We start from the raw sequence: 17,042 nt of genomic DNA on the forward strand, positions 1-17,042 counted from the left end.
ATGCTGGTTGGGGATTATGGGAGTTGGAAGTCCAACACACAACAGGTTCTCAGTCCCTGGTGTAGTACGTGTTTGCTGCCCAAGGCCATGGTAAGAATCTCTAGATTAACAGTGGTAAATGTTCTTGCTTTGCCAGAATTTGGGTTCCTACGCTTGATAATATGCACTGAGGAACATTTATCATGCACGTCAATACTTTAACCGCTTTAACTGTTTGTTTAGTATTTCTGAATGTCAGTTGCATCCTGACAGTTTGATATTAAAGCTAAGGCAATATAACCATATGATGAAAATTTGGCACATACCAAGGAGAAAACAATCTTTAAAATAGAAAAGGGAAAATATAACCATCTGGATTCTATTTTTCATTTGCAATTTGTACGTGGAGCAAGAACCCATCTCTAAACTGTGTACGTGTTGAATGTTTGCTTGAAAGCTTCCCATATTAACAGGAAAACCACTTTGCTCCATTAGAGGGAAGAAACTTTACCTCTATCTTAAATGGATTACAACTCAGTAACTCAGGCAGGCAACCTTTTCTGGCGCTAATCAGTGAAGGGAGGGGCACTATCTTCTCATTCCTGATCCAAACACTGAATGTTTCTTTTACATACAGCCTATCTGCATGTAGACTCTGTGAAGACAACCCAATGGAGAAAAGCACAAGCAACAAGTGCAATCCCATTGCTCCCTCCTACACCTGGCATCTGTTCATTATCCCTAGAATTAAGGTAATCTGCATAGGACATCAGACACCACACTGAATGAACTATGGTTTGCAACAGACATGGTTTAGAACTCAAACCATAGCATGTTTAACAAACAATGGTTCAGAACCATTTGATCTTATTCTCCACCCTTTCAGCGTCACTCTGTCTCCATTGCAGGGACTTACAGAAATAAACCATAACTATATTTTGTCAATTCGGACACTGCATCAAATCACAATTCAACTTAACCATGGCTGAGCCTTATGTTTGGGCTGTAAAACATGAATACTATATACAGAAAGTAAAAAAAAAAAGTTACCTACTACTATATAGATATATAAAATGACTGGAGGGTTAATCGTCCTTGCCTGCACAATGTAAAATTTGCTTCTAACCCTTGTAACACAAAGAATTTTGCGCTCAATTAATCTGAACAGTAAATGTTGCTTGCCAGCCGTGCACTTGCAGAAGACATTTTCTTCAAAGCTTAAATAAGAGAGGCCATGTATTATACAAGCTTTCAGAAACTATTATATTCGTTTGGTAGATAATGCTTGATACGCCAAAGGCAAAAAGAAAGAGGGAGGGAAAAAGTAAAATGCCATTTTTACTATAAGCTTTAGGGTTCCTATGATCTTTTTATTAAATTACACTGGTATATTAATATAATTTATAAGACCTATTACATAAAACAACCATTCTACTGAGGAAGAGAGACTGCCCTCCAAGTCCTTGGTGGCTTCCCCTCAGAGCTCCGAACTCAAGAGTGAATTCATGCATGCAATATCCAGTGATGATTTCCATGTGTGAGACAGATTAGACCTATATAACAGAGCTTTCAGATCCCTGCATGTCATCTCAAGCACAAGCTCTCTCATAGAAGGCAACTCATGCTTCTGCCGTGAGCCATCAAGTGTGTTTTAATCAAAAGTTGAGATCTCTGCATTGGAGATTCAACGAAAGCATTTTTGCTCACTAGATTAGGGTTGCCATATGTCCGGAATTTCCCAGACATACCCATGATTCGGCAGTCAGAAGCAGTGTCCGGGCGGAAATCGCTGAAATGTCTGGGAAAATCCGGATGCATGGCAACCCATTTCGGAAGTGTAGATTTTGATGCATTGTCTTAAAAATAGCTTGTAAACATCATTTTAAAAAAAGATTTTTTTTTTGGGGGGGGGAGCTCAACAACTAAAACAAAAACAAAGCTATGGCAACCCTACACTAGATAGGAGACCAGTCTTGGAATAGCCAACATGGTGCCCTCCAGGCTATGGATGCAGTGAGCAGTGAGTTACAGTCCAAAATAGCTGATGGACACCACACTGGCTGTTCCTGGTGAAATTACAGCATATTTAAGCTGCAAAACCACTGATTCTCTGTCTTGAACCCACCATCTTAAAACATGGATAATACGGGGAATTGTGTGCTACATTAAAAACTTCCCTAAACAGGGATGCTTTCAGATGTCTTCTAAAAGTCAGATAGTTGTATTTCCTTGACATCTGAAGTGTGTTCCACAGGGAGGGCGCCACTACCAAGAAGGCCCTCTGCCTGGTTCCCTGTAACTTTGCTTCTCACTGTGAGGGAACTGGCAGAAGACCCTCAGAGGAGGACCTCAGTGTCCAAGGTGAGCGATGGGGGTGGAGACACTCCTTCAGGTATACTGGGCTGAGGCCGTTTAGGGCTTTTAAGGTCTACACCAACACCTTGAATTGTGCTCGGAAATGCACCGGGAGCCAATGAAGATCCTTTAGGACTGTTGTTATATGGTCCCAGTGGCTATTTCCACTCACCAGTCTAGCTACCACATTCTGGATTAGTTATAGTTTCCAAGTCACCTTCAAAGGTAGCCCCACATACAGTGTGTTGCTGCAGTCCAAGCGGGAGATAACCAGAACATGTACCACTCTGGCAAGACAGTGTGTAGGCAAGTAGGGTCTCAGTCGGCGTACCAGATGGAGAAAGTGCCACTAACATGGTTGCACAAGCATCTGTGCAACCATTGGTGCATTTTGCACATTGCCAAAGATGGAGGTACATTTTTTAGTTAATTACATTTTTCTCTTTTCATGATCTAGGTCAGCCTTTGTCAACCTGGTACTGTCCAGATGTTGATGGAATACAGCAAGACAGCCCTGCTGTAGCCAAACAACATCTGAAGGACCAGGCTAGTAAAGTCTGCTCTGGGCCATTTTTACCTTACATAATCACAAGGTCTTTTCAGCATCCAGGAGGACACTTCTAAATCCATTGTGCTGAGATGCGGTGTAGTGGCTCATTGGCCAACTGGGTGTGTTCCTCACCTGCCTAGGGGCCACCTCTTGACAAAGATCATACTACCAAGACATCTGCCTGGCAGGTATGGCGAGGTGAACAATTGCCGTTGGATCTAAGCTAAATGTCAATAAAATTTATTTTACTTGCAAGGGTTATTCCACACGTCTTGGGGCAGGACTGACACTGAGTGCCCGCTCAGCAGAAAGCTGCAGTCCAGGGTAGCAAATATAGTGAGCCCTCCAGCTTGTTACATTTCTACACTTAACAAATGGTGTGTGATGTGGCCGTTAAGAGGCTCACTATTAGAGAACCTAATTCCACAGAAGAATTTCTGATTTCCAACACAACACCCACCCACAGAACAAGTATCAAAGGGCAAGAAATGCACCATTAAACGAGGAGATCTGCTTGCCTCTTCTTAATGCCTGCATTTAATCAAAATGGGAACTCATCCTTTCATTCCCATAAACTCATTTGATACTGTATAACTCACAGCGGAAGAACAAAGGAGGAGATTAGAATACACAGTTTGAAAATGACGAAACGGGTATTCAGAAGGCCCAGACCTCCGCTAGGTAAAAGCAAACATTACTTCTCCAAGATTAGGCAGCGAGTGAGTTACTGCATCCAGCTCTTTCATTAAATGCTGGGAACTGGGTATTTCCCACTGCAAAACATGCCAGAGGGCAAGTCTGTAACTGCTGGCAGCAGGAGGTTTATCACATGTGTGGCTCAAGCTATTCTCTAGTAAATCAAACTTGAGCAGTGGGGAGGGAAAATCAACATTATAACTCTTCAAATGTATTTATGTAAAATCAAAGGAAAACACTCTAAGCCTGACTTTTCTACCCACAAACTTTTAACATTATTATTAGCATATTAACAAAAATGCCAGACCCAATGATCATTTGGTCTGCGTAATGCTGTGTGTGTGTTTCAAGACCAGAAATGTATTGGACTCCACTGCACGAGCCTGGCCAGGCAAGCCTTGCTCCAACTGGCTGCACCTGCTGAATATAACACTAAGCTACCATAATGTATACATATTGCGTGCACCAATACATTGTCTGAATGCTCCCACTTTGCTCTTCCTTTGGCTAAGCAGGGAAAGCAAACCATGGGGTGACTAGCTTACCATAACATCCAAACAAGCACATATGTGGTTGGCTTTCCCAACGCAAACCACAATCTGAAGGCAATACTTTTTCCTGGCCTCCTGTTGTAGTTTTGTTTTGGGGTTGTTTTTTTTTGGGGGGGGGAACCATGAATGCTGGTTCTGGTGTGACGCTAAGCCAGCAGCACCATGGTCTGCTGCCCAGTCAACTGAGGCAAGAGTGAAGTGGGATCTCTTGAACTGCATGTGCCATTTATGATTTTTAAAAACTATGCAGCTTTGCCTAGTGTTACGCATGAATGCAGAAATTATAACACTGCCCCTAGCATTGTGTTTGATTATTGAATTAATATACTGCCTTTCCTCCCAAAGGATCCCAGAGCGTGTTTGCTAACTCCCAGAAGGTTCATAGTCCATTCATACAAAGTGCTGACCAGGCCTATGGGAACTCAGTGTTATCCTGCAAGAGAGAGGACTTGCTCAACTACCCTCCTTGAACTTTTCTGTAGCTGAGCATCACAGGGAAGATCAGGAGTGATGCTGTCATCCATCCATCTTCTCATGGGGAAAACACCTAATCAGCTTCCAAGGAACACAAAAGTTCTTGGACCAATTTGAAAGCCACCATATTGCCCAATGGCACCTCTCTGACTAATGCAGCCCATCAATTAACCTGTTTAGATATCGAACCTTCAGAAAAAACAGGGGAGACAAAACACATCCCTTTGTCCGCAACAAGTGTATGGAAGTACAAGAAGTGTCAAAATGCATGCTTTCAGTAAGTGCAGCAGAAAAGGGGGAATCCCCAGGCAAATTGTGTGTTGGTGGGGTGGGGAGCAGGAAGCAAAGGAGTAGGAGAAAACATTTGAAACCCAATGCATTTCAGACCTCACAGCTGCTTCATCAGGGAGTTTCAACTACTGAAGTTCCACCTTTTGTTATATAGGGCTGCCTTTCCTTCCATTGTACAGGCTGCCAGCTCTTAAGCCTGAGAGATGCTCCCACTCCAGTACTTCCTATATGATTTTTTAAAAAAGAAATGGCTTCAGTTTGTTATGACAAGAAAGAAGCTGCTTGAGGCCTGCCTGAGGGGAAAAGAAGCTGAAGGAGTTACACCGGTCACCTCAATGGAAAAGATGATGTGTGTCAATCCAAAATCAAATCATGGTAACCAAGCCACAAAGACCATCTGTGGGCCAGTAAATCATGGCATATGCCCCCTACGCTCAGCAGACATTACCACACTTCTAAAATATAAAGAAGCTATTGCACTGTGCTGGAAAGAACATTACCAACATCTCCTTAACTGCACCCCTCCGCCCCATAGCTGCTGAGGTCCTCTCACAAATTCCACAAAAACAAGTTAGAGATGAGCTTGCAGTATCTCCAGATCTGGGAGAGTTGTGTACAGCTATTACCCAAATGGAAAACAACAAAGCCATCGGACCTGATGGGATACCTGCTGAAGTCTTCAAAGTGGGTGGAATTGAATTTACACAACAACTTCACAAGCTCATCGAAAAAATCTGGGAGAGAGAAGAGATCCCAGCAGATTTTAGGGATGCCAAAATTATCAATCTCTTTAAAAAAGGTGACAGAACTGATTGCGAAAACTACTGAGGCATCTCTCTATTAGTTGCAGCCGGCAAAATTCTTGTAAGGATCTTAGCAAACCATCTCTTAACAATATCCGAGGTGACCCTTCCTGAATCCCAAAATGGTTTTCCGCCTTCTAGGGTGACAGTGGACATGATTTTCACCGCTCAACAGCTTCAAGAAAAATGCAGAGAGCAAAACCAACCCCTGTATATGGCGCTTACTGACCTGACTAAGGCTTTTAATGCTGTAAATTGTAATGCCCTGTGGACTGAAAATTGGCTGCCCGGATAAATTTGTAAACATCATTCGGCTCCTCCATGATAATATGACAGCAACCATCGCAGATAAAAATGGCTCTCAAAGTGAACTATTCACAGTGGGATCAAGTGTTAAACAGGGGTGTGTTATTGCCCCAACTCTATTCATTATTGTCATTGACATGATCCTACACTTTGTCAAAGGGAAACTCCCCACCGGAGTAGAAATCATGTATGGAACAGATGGAAAGCTCTTCAATCTGAGCAGGCTGAATGCAAAGAGTAAGGTTACCATAACTTCCGTCATAGAGCTTCAGTATGCTGATGACAACATGGTGTGTGCATGCTCAGAGGATGACCTCCAAACCATCCTAAATATTTCGCAGAAGCTTACGAAAAGCTTGGCCTATCACTGAACATTCAAAAAACCAAAGTGCTGCACCAATAAGTACAAAATAACCCCTCTGCAGCACCACAAATCCAATTCAATGGTGTAACGTTGGAAAATGTTGATCACTTCTTCTGCCTGGGCAGTTATCTTTCCGCAAGGGCTGACACTGATGCCGAAATCTAGCATTGCCTGAGCTCTGCGAGTGCAACTTTCTCCCGATTGAAGTGCAGAGTGTTTGAGGACCAGGACGTTTGCAGGGAAATCAAAATGCTTGTTTACAAAGCTATTGTACTACCAACCTTACTGTATGCTTGTGAAACATGGACCACTTATAAACGCCATCTCCAACTCCTCAAAAGATTCCATCAATGGTGTCTCCAAAATTTTTTACACATCACTTGGGAAGACAGGCGAACTAATACCAATGTACTGGAAGAAGCAAAGATCACCAGTGTTGAAGCAATGATTCTTCAACATCAACTTCGTTGGACTGGTCCTGTTGTGCGGATGCCCGATTATCTTCTCCCAAAGCAACTACTCTATTCCAGACTTAAATATGGAAAGTGTAATGCTGGTGGTCAACAAAAGAGGTTTAAAAACTGTCTCAAGAAAATCTAAAAAAATGTAGTATAAACACCAACAATTGGGAAACACTTGCCTGCGAGCGCTCCAATTGGAGAACAGCCTTTACCAAGCCTTTGAAGCCACTCGAACTCAGGGTGCAAGGGAGAAACGTGTTAAGAGGAAGGCACGCTTGGCAAATCCACACCGTGATCAACTCCTGCCTGGAAACCAATGTCCCCACTGTGGAAGGATGTGTGGTTCCAGAACTGGCCTCCACAGTCACTTACGGACTCATTGCTAAAACAGTGTTTATGGAAGACAATTTTACTTGGCTACGAGTGATCCCCAAAGAAGGAAGAAGACACCAATGAAAGAAGCAAAAGGAAATCCCGCCAGGGTGCTTGATCTTGGAATTTGCTTGGAAGCTTTTATCCACATTTTTTCTGCCTCCATAACTGTTCCCTCTTCCTGCATTTGAGTATGTGTTTTGGGAGGGGGAGGGGTATTTCAGAAGCCACCCTCTGGTCCTGTGCATGAGTGAGGCCTAGTCTGCAATGTGATACCAGGGGGAAAGTGCGGACAAGTATCTTCTGTGTGTGTGTTTCCGTTGCTTTAGTCATAGGTAATAGCTAATTCCTTCAAACAACGATATAGATATTGTTACTGAGCTATTCCTCACTGTCGTAATAACCCTTAACTGATCTGGACCCTGCGGTCATCACTTGAGGCCCTTCTTCGTGTGCCTCTTCCACAAGAGGTTTGGAGGGTGGCAACACAAGAACAGGCCTTTTCTGTGGTGTCTCCCTGTTTATGGAATGCTCTCCCCAGGGAGGCTTTCCTAGCACCTTCATTACAGAGCTTTAGGTACCAGTTGAAAACATTTCTCTATAACCAGGCCTTTGGCTGATTAGCATTCTATAGCCTTTTAAATGTATTTGTGGGAGGGGGTTGTGATTGCTGGCGGTTCCAATCCCCACAATGGGGTGAGCTCCCGTTGCTCAGTCCCTGCTCCTGCCAACCTAGCAGTTCGAAAGCACGTCAAAGTGCAAGTAGATAAATAGGTACCGCTCCGGCGGGAAGGTAAACGGCGTTTCCATGCGCTGCTCTGGTTCACCAGAAGCGGCTTAGTCATGCTGGCCACATGACCCGGAAGCTGTACGCTGGCTCCCTTGGACAATAAAGTGAGATGAGCGCCGCAACCCCAGAGTCGGTCACGACTGGACCTAATGGGCAGGGGTCCCTTTACCTTTACCTCCTCAGGACATATGTTCATGAAAACAAAGGAATCCCCAAAACATAAGCAACACTCCAAAAGGATAGCACAGAATTAGAGAAGGTGAACTCCATGGATTTAGTCACAGCGGCTGGTGTAAAATAATATTTCCCACTAACTTTATATAATTCCCCTTTTCAGGATAAGTATAGGGCAAAATTGACTGGGCAGCTGAATTTAAGTTTCCTAATTCACAAGAGAAGAACGCAGCATTTTGTTTATGCTGATACTGAGGAAAATGTTGAACAAAGTACTCCAGACCAAGCCATATGGATCAAATGTCCACATTCTTGTTATTTATCAGTTCTATATGCTGAAGGGTATGTGCACATGTGCATCTCTTAGTAAGCCTTCCTATATTAGGAAACTAAGAATTCAACTAAGGCTGTAATCGTATGCAGTGCAGTGGGTCACCTGTGATGTACCTGTGCATGATGATGTCATCATACACCACACTATATTCAATACAAGGGTACACCTCTTATTTGCTGAAGCTCTGAGAAAAATGCTGGTTCTCTAGTAAGGGTGGGGCCTCTGGCCCATATGCCTGATTAGGCACAGCACAAGTCTCAATTTGGCCCACAAGGCGTATCCTCACTAGTCATGCCCACCTGCCTCATACCTGATATCTCATGTGACATCAGATGTGGGGCAAGTATAAATGTGGCTACAAAGGAATAATCAGGAGCTTAAATCCTGATTGGTGCTGCTGGAAAACTCTCTCTCTCTCTGCCAGCCAGCTGATTGATGCTGGAAGCACACCTTCAAAGAGGGTCGCTATAATTGCCCATGAGTTGGTCAACCATTGCAGCAAGACACACACCCCCCGAACTATGACAGGTGTCAATTGACTAACATAGCATTGTGTGATTGACAGGTGGTGGTCCTGCCTTCATGTCAAAGCTGGCCAATGGCAGGCTGGGGACCGAGGGATCCAATTTGTTGGGCAGATCCAAGTCCCCTACCCCTGTTCTATAGAATATAACGAAAACAAGCTATGGGTGAATAAAAATTGACTGTGACATCACTGAGGGATATGCAGCACCTAATCTCAGTTTTTAAATGGTTTTAGATTTCTTTTTTTTAAAGAGGCATGACAGATGGGCATGTAAAACAAGTAGTACTTAAAATATAAAAAGGAGGGCAGCTCACCTGAAGGTCTGGTTGCTGAACCAGCTTTTCTACGTAACTGAGTGAGGTCTGTTCTGTAGGTTGTGCAGGTGGATGGAGAACATGCACACACCACGGATCAAGTCCCTGCTGTGACTCCTCGTCAAAGAAATGAATAGATTTACCTCCACCTGAACACGTTGCTGTAGCTTTGGTGACATTGCGTCCCAAACTGTGACAAAGACCCATTTTCAGTAGAAAACTTCACCCTGTGTTCTGTACCAGTATGGGTGAATACATTCACAGCTGATCCTTCATTTCTGGAATCCAGCAAATGAACAAAACAAAGCTTAGGCTGCAGCCCTAGACACAAGGACCTGGGATATTCTCTCACTTTAGTTAATTCAGATTGTTCTTTGCAATACAGTGACTGAACAACATAAACCCATTTATTATTTCTAGAGTGCCCTTGACCTAGCTCACCTGGTTACTCAAAACAGCAGCAGGCTAGACTGGGGTGGGGGTGTCAAGGAACGTGTATTTCTATTGTCAATCAAAGCACCGTCTCCTTTATCCCCAATTACAAAGAGCCACTGGGAATGGTGATTAGGAGTTTTGGGTCAAGGTGCCATCTGTATGCTGATGACACACAGCTCTATCTCTTCATAACATCTGAATCAGGAGAGGCTGTGCAAAACCTGGAGCAGAGCCTTAGAAGCAGTGGTGGAATGGATGATGGAAAATAAGCTTAAATTATTTTCAAGACAGGGGTAATGTGGGTGACAGTTTCCTGCACCTGAAAAGCTGGTCAATTGCCTGCCCTGTATAGGATTACACTCCACTTGAAGGAGCAGGTACACAGTTTGGGGGGTGCACCTTGATCTATCTGTCACTGGAGGCCCAGATAGCTTCAGTGGCACTGGTGATTTCAAGGTTGGATTACTGCAATGCCTGTGTAATCTGGCAGTGCCTACCACCTTTTGAAAGCCATATATCATGTGAACACAGCACTATTAAAACATGGTTCTTTTACTTGTTAGTTACCTAGCCCAGTGTTTCTCGAACTTGGGTCCCCCACTGTTGTTGGACTATAACTCCCATCATCCCTAGCTGGCAGGACCAATGGGGACCCAAGTTTGAGAAACGCTGATCTAGTAATTTCAAACTGCCACATCCAGGCAACCAGCCCACCAACAGTATTGTTAATTCTATCACAGCACCTACAGTTACTAAGCACTGGTCTTAACACTATATTAGAGGTACACAGACCCCGCCAACATGTGGTTGCCTACAAAAAGGACTTATCCTTTGGATTGGTTTTGGACTAGTTGGTTTTGGGTTTTGCAGTTCTTGTTTTTTGTTCTAATTAGATTTTATGTTTATGTGATTTTTTGTTATCTGGCCTCTTTTCATTCCCCAAACCATTTGATTTCCTTAGATTGCAAGCCTGTTTGGGACACAACTATTACAAATTTATGGGGTGGGGTGGGGAGAACTGCTGCAAGTTATCCTGAGTCCACAGGACTGGGTCAGGAACAGGAGAGCAGGTACCAACCTCTTTCATCGCTTACGGGAAGAACAAGTGAAATATTCATTGAAGAACACTCTGAAAAGGGGAGGAGCCAAATGGTTCTTGGTTCCAACAGTGACCATGTAGAACAGTCATTGAAAGTTCTGTTAGCAAGGGGCCAGGGCTTGCTGTTGTCTTTTAAAAGCATTTGAGCTTTAACAACTAGCTTTCAACTCTACTCACAGCACAATCTGTCACTGGCTGCGAGGTTGGGAAACTCTGATGCAAGATTGCATTCAAGGGAAACCTTTGGCAAACTATTGGGAAAACACATAGGCACACACCTCATCTTTCTTCTCCCTTTTGGCAAACATTTATTAATTTTCCTTTGTAGAATGTGAGCCATTTAATTTAGAAATCAAGGGAGGTGATTAACGACTGTGCAGCAAAATCCCACCATTGGGATGTAGCCAATGAGGAGCTGATCATAATTGTATGTGAATTGTGCCTCTTCTACTTCCCCAGATTGGGATAGATGGTGGGAAAAAAATTCCTCATCACACAGGCAGCCAACTACTCCAGGTGTCTAATTTCTATAGGCATCGCATTTTGATATCTGGCAGCTTATTCAGAGTGGAAGGATTAAAATATCCTTATGCTTTCTAGCATTAGAGGTAAGGAAACAGCAACCTATAGTTCCATTTAAAAATAATAATGCACCACTTTGATTTGCTGAATTTGTGTTGTCACCAGTCAGATTATTATTATTTATTTATTTATTTTGGGGGTGGTTGATGTTGTTGAACTGGCTGTATTGAAGAAGAAAGCTATGCTGTCCTTGTTCTTTTTTAACGTTGAATGGGAAAACAGAAAATATGGGGTAGAAAAACCCCCAATAACTGCACTGAAAAAAGCAGGGTACTTTTAAACCTCGAGTAAAGTCTTCAATTAGTTTTGTTTTCAATAAATGCACTTTTAAAGCACAAACACATTTGCTCCAATGCAGTATAACCTAATTGGGATTGCTCAATTGCCTGTGCCTTTCAAGTTAACTGCCTGGTGCTTTTTTATTATGATTGAAGAGCAGTCATCAGGGAGCATAATTTTTAAAACTTAGCATTGCATCACTATTACATTTCATATTATCATGCACTTCAAGTGCCTCTCCATTAGATTGCTGCACTGCAGCAATTAGCACTTTTATTGAAATTATCTTCAAGCAAAATGGAAATTAAAAGGAGATGGGGTATTTAAGGCATAATAAGGCTTCATATATAGAAGCTCACCCATGCAATTTCCCATTCAACTGTGCAATTAAGATCTGGCTCAGACACGGCCTCATCATGTAAGAAGTGCATACAGTGGCATACATAAACTTCCACTGCTGCAGTTGCTGGTAACTCTACGGAATAAAGCAAGGTCAGACTACTACTATTAATACTAAGGTTGGGCTTCCTACTGTCTGCAAATCAAAGTGGCTGATATTGCAAACCCAGTCTTTCTTCTGTGCCTGAAGAAGGCCCTAAGACCATAGCACAAAGGATGGTGGAATGATATCTAACCTGTCAGGAACAAGGTGCCATTTCTAGGGGGAACAAGCAGGCAGACAGAAGTGGATGCTCAATCCTTTCTATGTCCATTGATTTTCACTTGCAAACACCCCCAATGACATTCCCCCCCCCCGCTGTGCTAAAATGGTCAGGGGGCATTTGCAGAAGAGAATCCATAAATATCTCCCCACAGACCCTGCTTAGTATCTTGTTTCCCTTGCAATGTGTAGTTCAGGCCAGTCCTAGACAGTTCACTGGGTCTGAGCCCTGAAATAGGCTGTGAGATTATCAATGCAATCCACAAAGTATTGAGCTTGTTATGGAAAAGGAGCTAAGGGAGGGAAAGGGTGAGGTGCAAGAGAAGTAGGTGCATGCAAGTGGCAACTATCCACTGAAAACCTTGGGCAAAATCCAATGTCAGTCAAGCAGGTCTCCCCTTCCTCTCCCGCACCCTCCTCAGATCTGCTCCAGAGAGTCTCCTAAAGCTCTGGAGCAGATTCTGGAGCAGATTCTGCAGGAGACAGGACAAAGGAAGCATGGTGTATGGGGAGATGAGGCTTGCCACTCAGCTGTAAAGAGGAAACCAAAAGAAGTAAGGTCCACATACAGAATGCTCATCTGTCTATTTCATATTTACCCATCCTACTTGTATGTATCTCGTCCTCTCTCAAAGGAAACTCAAAGGATACACGGGGTTATCCAATATTTTCCTCGAAGCAACCCCTTGAGGCTTGTTAGGCTGAGAGTTAGTGAGTTTCATTGCTTGTTGATGCAAATCCTTCCCTATCCCCGACACCCCAGGGGAGTCTCTTCATATATACCCACCCAAAAGTGTTTTAGAATCTTCCCCTAAACTCAGAGGACAAGGGAATTAATCCACTGAAGTAAATAGATGAACCACTAAAATATACAGGAGTTGGAAATAAGAGTGCTACAGATGGCCATAGCTGTCCTTTAAAAGATTCATACTGTTTTGAGGTCAGCTTTTTTGTCTTATAAAAATTTAAAGCAGAACACCGTCGATGCTTTTAAAACCGCATCCCAAGCTTTTAAAGATGAAAGATTTTGCTTGATTAGTCCTAATTATGGCAGCATCATTGAAGCTAGAATGTCAATGAGTGTAATAACTTGGTCCAAAAGTGACTGTAAACGCAAAAGGACAACACAACAGGATCTCATGCAAAAGCAGAAGTATCTGACCAGTATTTCTTCAAGTAGTGCAAGTCAAAGCCACCTAACGGTCTGCTTGATTTCTAATCGCAAACCTATCATAAACAGCACAACAGATTGAAACCCAAGTCACTGGGATACCAGCTGACAGGTCCTCTAAAAAGGGGGCGGGGAGAGAAAAGAAACATAGCAACCTGCTGACAATGCACTTTGGACAGCCAAGCACACAACAAAGGCCTTTTGTTCCACATTAGCAAAGACACAGTGGTTGAACCAGTTGGCCTACTGCTTTAATGCAGGCCTGTATTGCGACAAAAAAGACTTGCTGTGACCTTAACAGAAAATTAGTAAATTGGTGTAGAATTACAGACTTCTAATAGGCCAGCCAAGCGGTAGTAGAACAGAAAATGTACTCTTTGCTGAGGGCGGTGGGTGGGAAGATTTTCTAGAGCATTGAGGAATCTTTACAGAGCAACGTTCAGAATCTCTACCTGCTAGAAATCCTTTCCCACAACAACTAACCCTGCCTTCCAGCACAGAACCGTTGCATTTTTGAAATGAATTTTGTATCTAGAGGTTGCAAATTTATTGGGATAGATACTATAAATGAAAATAGCTGGACATACTTACAAGCTACTGAAAGAGCTAATTATACCTATCCAACAGAAAAGTTGAGGCAGTCCTCCATTTAACCATTCCATGCAGGCAAGTAAATGTAATTCACTCCAGGCGAGTGAGTAGACTAGCAAAGAGCAACAGAACACTATTACAGTGGATCCTCTGGATACGAACTTAATTCATCCCGGGGTCCGTACTTATCCCGAAAAGTCCGTATCCGGAGGTGCCACTTCTGCGCATGTGCGCAGTGAAACCTGGAAGTATAGAATTCCGGGTTTGCCACGTTCGTAACTTGAAATTACATTACCCGAAGGTAACGTAACCTGAGGTACCACAGTACACCTTGCCAGCTCAATTTGCTTCTAGTCTGCAATATGCTTCACCACCCCGATTTTTACTCATGAGATGGGTCCCTCTTACGAGTAAAAAGTAGGTTAAGTAATTATTTTGCAGGCTTGTAATTTTTGCAGGCCTAGTAACAAGGCTGTATTCAGTGTAAAAATACAGTGGAATAAACTGCTTAGGCCTGTATGCTCTTTTTTGTGGTTAATACTGCCGCCCAATTAAAGAAATCTTAGTAATTCATAGAAGTTTAACAATGCTATCTTATGCATTTGTACACAGAAGGTAACTAGGACTTCCAGGCAAGCATGTATAGGATTGCAGCAGTCATATACAGGATTGCACTAACCACTTGCATAATTGCACATATTAATTAAGTAATAGTTCTGAAGGAGGGAGAAGCACTTTTCAAATTATCCTTCTGCATGCTTTAGTTTGCAGCCTATGATCCACAGCGGGGCAGGTATGGATAGAGCCCAGACAATAGCTGGTGAGCAAATTAGTAGGAGAATACGAGAGGAGGAAAGACATGATGGAGAAATTAGAGGGCAAGCAACAGCACTGGGGCAGAAGTGGCTGAGCAGAGAAGGGGACAATGATGCGTATGCAGGAAGGAGCAGCTGGACCAACTTCTACAAAGTCATTCGCCATTCTCAGGAGAGGATATTTTTCATTCTGGCACTTAAGAATGCTGCAGGGGCCAGGAGGCAAGCTTGTTAGTCGTGTCCAATGGACACATGATCACCAACATACGGGGACAGGGCACGCTTATATGTAGAATTCTATCAGTGATATTTTATCCACACAATCAGAACAAATTTCAGGAACCAAAAAGTTTTCTTGAAAAATGCGACTTCTGAACTGTGTGGCCCCAAAATGGCAGGCATTCCATTTTGGCAACTGTAACCCCGGTTTAAGGAAACCCTGGTTTGGCACCTATCTGAGTTTCTAACACTGACAGTAGCAGAAGGTAGAAGTGCATTGAGAACGCCTGCATTACATCCACTACATGAGATTGCTAGACCTCTTGCTGCATTAAAAAACACACACAAGTTGTTGTTCTTCTTTTCTTCTTCTCATGGAACAAATGATTGTGTTCACCACTGTTTAGGCTGGTGCTGAGAACAGTTTTGTTCTGGGAGCAAATTAACTCCTGCATTGTTGGAGTTGGGTGCATAGAATAAAGAGCTTGCCTGGGATAAGACAGTCAGCATGGATTGTTAATTATGAAGGGCTGCTGGTTGGGCAGTAGAGCTTGGGGAGAGGGAGTTTGTATTCTCTAGACTAGCTAGGGAGGCAAGCACAATACTTCAATTTAAAGAGGGAGATGGATAAGGGACTTACACTTTATGGAAAGAGTGAAACAATACTGTCTTGACCCATAAGCTCTTTTCCTTAATTTTGGGGTTGGTGGGAAAGAGATTTTAGTTGCTCAGTGGAGAAGGAAAGACACTCTGCATGTGCTCAGGGTGACTTTTGCTATATCCCCACTGGTTAGCAGAAATTGTGGTTGGCTATCAAGCCCAGATACAATTTGTTGATCCCAGGCAACAATGGTTGCCAAGGTCTCAGGGGAGCCCCAGAAACAAAAGGTTAACCTTAGGAACACCAGCTGCTAGGGAAAATAAAGGATGAGGAAAAAACACAGTGCGACAGACAGAGGGAGCAGATTAATGAAAATCAAGAATTGCAATAAAGGCAAAGCAACACCTAGGCAAAGCTAAGGAGGAATGAATGAAAAACATATAAATGAGTGGCTTTAGAATGGGGATGTGATTTGGGAAGCAAACACTAGAGAGAAAGATGTGCCAGACACTCTGCACTTAGCAGCAGACAGGGGATCAAAACAATGGCCATCTTTAGAAACAGTTTTCACAGCGCCTTCCCACAAAGCCCCTAACAGGGAATTATCAAGTGGGGACATAATCAAACAGAGACTGGCATCCATAGCTTAGTGCTTACTACCTGATGTGTTTGCAGTGCCAAACACCATTATGATCTCACTCCTTTTTGGCTATGTATTTGGATCCCCATCTCCTGGCAGACACCTACGTACACAGAATATACAGTAGGGAAACTTAATTTTCTACACTCGTTGCTACTGTTTCTGCAAAAAACTACCATATTTTTCCATGTATGACTATGCTGTTTGCTAAAAAAAATAATGCAAAAATTGGGTGTCATCTCATACACTGATAGTGAACACAGAAGGGGGACATGTGATTAATGGCAGCAGCAAGCAGGAGACTGGCAGCAGTGATTGGGTGGGTGACTGGCTGTGGCTGCAGCAACTGGGAAGGCGACTGGCGGCTGTGGTGAGGCGGGCAGGTAATTGGCGGCTGCGACAAGTGGGCTGCTGGTGGCGGGGAGCGGGCAGACAAATGGTGGCTGCAGTGAGGTCTGCAATCGGCAATGGCTGTGGTAAGCAATCGGCAGTGGCGGGCAGGTGGGTGAGTGATTGGCGGAAGTGACCTCCTCCACTCCCTCCCCCAAAGCAAAACAACTTAATTTCTTAATTTTCGGTTTTAAAAAAGGGGGGGCATCTTATACATGG

The 17,042-nt window shown here is 43.3% G+C and overlaps 1 protein-coding gene across 7 annotated transcripts in view; it reads right to left on the reverse strand.

The window, feature by feature from the left end:
- Positions 1 to 17,042, reverse strand: part of LOC310844259 (disks large homolog 5-like) — a 99,820-nt gene that overhangs the window by 64,290 nt on the left and 18,488 nt on the right. The gene's annotated exons all lie outside the window — the stretch shown is intronic.

The sequence above is a fragment of the Podarcis gaigeae genome (assembly GCF_964106915.1).
Source record: "Podarcis gaigeae genome assembly, chromosome: 5".
NCBI lineage: Eukaryota > Metazoa > Chordata > Lepidosauria > Squamata > Lacertidae > Podarcis > Podarcis gaigeae.